Source organism: Martes martes, assembly GCF_963455335.1.
Source record: "Martes martes genome assembly, chromosome: 4".
Classification (NCBI taxonomy): domain Eukaryota; kingdom Metazoa; phylum Chordata; class Mammalia; order Carnivora; family Mustelidae; genus Martes; species Martes martes.
Genome location: NC_137891.1, coordinates 58,683,392 through 58,688,254, shown reverse-complemented (window position 1 = coordinate 58,688,254; position 4,863 = coordinate 58,683,392). Strand labels below are relative to the sequence as shown.

The following is a 4,863-nucleotide window of genomic DNA, read 5'->3' as shown; positions in this document are numbered from 1 at the left end:
TAAGATCTTAAAAAAAAAACAAAAACAAAACAAATCATGTTTTCTATATCCTTTCCTGGTAATGAGGGTCTTAGAAATACTTTAGAAAAAGCCCACATGCTCTTCACTACTTGGAAGTAACTTTTCTGCATGTCTCAACACAGAATCTGGTTCTCTTTCCTGTTTTTTTTTTTTTTTTTTTTTTTCCCGCTTGTGTTTGTTCATGAAGTAAAAAACACTACCCCATTGCATCTCAGTGTTAAATATCAGGTCATCTGGTTCCTTTTCCCCAGATTCCACCATAGCCCAACATGGGGCTCCAGTCCTCACTCTCTTCTCTTCCCACCACAGGAGCATCTACTCCGTGTTTTCCTCACCTAGGTCTTTTCTGTTCCTTGCTGGTAGATTTCATCTCTGCATGAGGAACAGTTCATGGCCCTCCTCTGCTCAGAAACCTAGAGTGGTTTATTCTACTCAAACTCTTTGATCAAGAATGTAAGGTTCTGGGGTGCCTGGGTGGCTCAGTCGGTTAAGTGTCTGCCTTGGGTTCAGGTCATGATCCAGGAGTCCTGGGATTGAGCCCTGTGTTGGGCTCCCTGCTCTGCTGGGAGCCTGCTTCTCCCTCTCCTGCTCTCCCTGCTTGTGCTTGTGCTCTCACTGTCTCTCTCTGTGTCAAATAAATAAATAAAATCTTAAAAAAAAAAAAAGGGAATTTAAATTTCCCCTTTTTCACACTGCACAGGAAGAGGTCCATGGGGTGGTGTTTTGTATTCCTGTCATAACTTTAAGAAAACTTTCATAATGTCCAGAGCCCTTGATGTCCTACAAATGAAGGGGGAGGATGTCCTCAAATTCCTTGCAGCACGGAACTCACTTAGGTGGCACCAACCTTGACTTTGAAACAGAACAGTGCATCTACAAAAGGAAATGTGATGGCATCAATATCGTAAATCTAAAGAGAACCTGGGAGAAGCTTCTGCTGGCAGGTCGTACCACTGTTGCTGTTGAAAACCTGACTCCTGTCAGTGTCATATCATCCAGGGATACTGGCCAGTGAGCTGAGCTGAAGTACGCTGCTGCTTCTAGAGCCACTGCTATTGCTGGCCACTTGTTCCTGTAGATGCCACTACCCCGGTCCAGGTAGCCTCTGGGAGCTGAGAATTCTGGTGGTTACTGATCCCAGGGCTGCCCACCAGCCTCTCACAGAGGCATTTTACGTTAACCTGCCTACCGCCGCTCTGTGTAACACAGACTCTCCTCTGCACTGTGTGAACATGGCCATCCCTTGCAACAACAAAGGGGCTCACACAGCCTGATGTGGGAGATGCTGGTCCAGGAAATTCTGCACATGCCTGGCACCATCTCCCATGAACACCATGGGATGTCATGCCTGATCTCTACTTCTACAGAGATTCTGAAGAAATTGAAAGAAAAAGAACAGGCTGCTGCTAAAAAGGCTGTAACCAAGGAGGAATTTCAGGAATGGACTGCTTCAACTCCTGAGTTCACTATCACTCAACCTGAAGTAGCTGACTGGTCTAGAGGCATGCAGATGCCCTTGGTGCCAATTTAGCAGTTCCCTACTGAAGACTGAAACAACCAGCCAGCCACTGAAGACTGGTCTGCAGCTCCCAACGCTCAGGCCACTGAATGGGTAGGAACAACCACTGAGTGGTCTTAAGCTGCTCTTTTGCAAAGGCAAACACAACGGAAATCATGTTGAGAAAAAGTAAGCAGTTTCTAAAAGTTTAAAAAAAAAAAAAGTGAGGTCCTCTATAGCTCTTTAAGAATTTAAAGGCCCATAAGATTCCTTTTCAGCCTCATATCCTACTGTCTTTCTTCATACAGGTTTAGCTCTGGCCCAAACCCACCCATTTCTATGATATGGTCACTTGAAACTTTCCCTGATTGTCACCAGGTAGAACAAAATTCTACTTCTTAATTCTCACAGAACTTTCTTCATGCCTCTCTTCTGTGGGCTTAGCCACATTTTATGTTGTCTTATAACTTTCAAGGAATGTGTTTGATCTCCACTGGACAACATCTGAATGTGTCTATATACCTGTGTCTGTTATCTTTGTACCCAGTTCATTCATGTTTTGAACAAAGGTTCAAAAAAGAGGTTCTTGAACAAATGTTTTAGATCAATTAATTCTGCTGGGTACAGCTGGGAATATGAGACCAAAACTAAGTTCACTGGTCTAACTCTATGATCGAATTAAATCTTGGGCTAGGTTTTGTTTTGTTTTATTTTATTTTTAAGATTTTATTTATTTATTTGACAAAGAGAAAGACAAGAGAGGGAACATAAGCAGGAGGAGTGAGAGAGAGGGAGAAGCAGGTTTCCTGTGGAGCAGGGAGCCCAACATGGGGTTCAATCCCAGGACTCTGGGAGCATGACCCGAGCTGAAGGCAGACACTTAATGACTGACCCAGGTGCCCCAAATCTTGGGCTAGTTTTGAACCTAGTTTCTTGTTCAGATCTTTTATAATCAGGCTGAATATGGGATAGGTCTTTAGCTCTTAAGGCATCCTTGAAAGGACAGAGCTCCCTCAGGTTTTTCCTGTCCAAGCCCCAAATCAGCAAAGAGCATCAATGTCTTGACTGTCTTGACCACATAAAGCCCAGACTGGATCAGTCTGGGCGTTAGTGTGGGTGACCCTTTGGATTCCACATACCCTTTCTGAAAGTAATGCCTATTGCATATGTGATGACAATGTTTGTAGACTTCCTCTTCATTACTGTGCAACTCTGTTGGCCCAGGAATGGAAGTGAAGAGGCAGGAGGAAGGGATGGGTAGGACACTATCACAATGCGCGACCAGGTCTCTCGAATGAAATCAGAAGGGATGGGTCCTTCCTTTGGTGTGACTGATGATTTGCAGCCAATATGCTGGCAGCTTCTGAGTGCTAGGCTCGTGGCTCTGATCATCTCTCTCTTTACTTGTTCATCTCCACATTTCCAGTTTCTGTTGGTTTAGTTAGTGATCATAGCACCTACTTGATGCAAGGTACTAGAGTAGATACTGTAGGGCAATAAAGAGAAGTTTGTTATAGGCTCTGCCCTTTAGAAGTTTGTAATGTAACTGGGAAAGGAGGCATGTTCCAGATTAAAATAGGCATGAGGAAAGTCAATAATATAAAATGGCTCCGAACACATGACATAATCATAAGGGGAATCCAGCTACAAAATATTGGTGGTTCTGAGGAATAAATTGGCACACACAAAGAAATGCTCTAAACATTGATTTAAACTCTTCTTTAAGACATGACCCAATTATCAGAAGTTCTTAAGCTTCTGTGAAGAACGCAATAAATTGCAAATCTTTGATTATAATTCATACTCTGGTTATCTCTAGCCATCCAGCTTTAGGGCCTCTTTTCTAGGACTCAGTAAAATTGTTTATAAGGCATCCTGAAGGATAAGAAATAGTAGGTCACTGAAGATATTAAAAATTGTCTTATTTGGGTAAAAGTCTCAAAGTTTCAAAACACTAAAAATATTTTAGTGTCCAAATGAACAGGTATCCATTCTTGCATATTGCAAATTAAATTAAACCTGGAACATTTACTTGTTTCTGGCCAGAAAAAGATCCATGCATGTCTATTAATAGATGTAACAGTCTGGCATGAAGGCCATCCACCAAGAGGTACTAATTCTCCAGCAAGAATGTCCAAAGTGTTCAGTTGACTACCGAAATTAGAAAGGAGTTTTTGAATTTAAAATAACTGGTACTTATGAAGGAGTCATAAAATCTATAAAAAGCTATCATTCATGCATCTTAATCAACAAACCAGGAAGCAGCAGCCGCAGCCTGAGTTCTAAACTTGGAAGCCCTAAGGGTTTGTGGTATGACTCTGGCTAGGATGGCTTCTCAGTATCCCAAATCACTCTCTCTGAAATAATGCTACTAATATTACCTACCTCAGGAACATGGAGAACTGAGGAGAGTTGAGACAAAGGGAGTGCTGTAATTATTAGCCTAATTTTGACATATTTAAAAGCAACCACAGATGTGTAACTGCTTGACGGGAATTCGCAGACATCTGCCCTTTGGAAGTTAGGCATCCCAGTTTTGGATTGTCTAGCCCTACAGTTTCACCATGCTGAACATTTTTTTGTCTGTTTCCCTTAGTGCAATTTAGAACATGGTCTTCAGCTGAGTGCACACTTCTTTCTCCCGGAGATGTCTGTCCTGACATCTGTCTCTCCAGTTTGCCTCCAAATATCGCTCCCCCCTGCTACTGATTTCACTTTTTTTACTTCCCTCCCTGGCTCTTCTTCCTCCTCCCACACCTGGGTGAGTGATCCCAAGGGAAAAAGAATTCTCTAGTTTCTTGGTTTGGGCTTCTCCATCAAGTCTCATTGACCTCTTGGTCATCTTAGCTCTGCTGGGTGTCCATGGGACAACTCAGCTTTGTCTTTTCTCTCCTGATAGTTATACTAGCTGAGACCCTTTTCCTGTATTTGAGAATATTCAATAACTCAGAGGGAACTTTTATTTAAAAAATAAAAAGAGGATAAGATTTTTTTAAAAGATAATTTATAGAATCTTTAGACTCTTTATTTGAAAGAGAGCGAGAGCAAGAGAGAGTACATGTGAGTGGGGGAAGGTGTATAAATGGAGGAGAGAATCTCCAGCAGATTCCACACAGTATAGAGACGAACATGAAGCTCAGTCTCACCACCCTGATATCATGACCTGAGTCAAAATCAAGATTCAGACGCTTCACTGACTGAGCCATGTAGGCATCCCTGAATTTATAGATTCTAGGATTCAATCCTAAATTAACCACAGATTTGCTTAGTTGGCACAATTTCTGTATTTTCTTCCTGGATCCTTTTCCTGTGTGCAGGCCAGTGTGGGGTGGATGCTAGTCTTC

At 42.3% G+C, this 4,863-nt stretch overlaps 1 pseudogene across 1 annotated transcript; it reads left to right on the top strand.

Moving 5' to 3' along the window:
* Positions 1-780: 780 nt before the first annotated feature.
* On the top strand, positions 781-1,660 carry LOC308342206 (small ribosomal subunit protein uS2B-like; annotated as a pseudogene). Its single transcript has one exon. The product of its transcript is annotated as a small ribosomal subunit protein uS2B-like (transcript).
* The last annotated feature ends 3,203 nt before the right edge of the window (positions 1,661-4,863 follow it).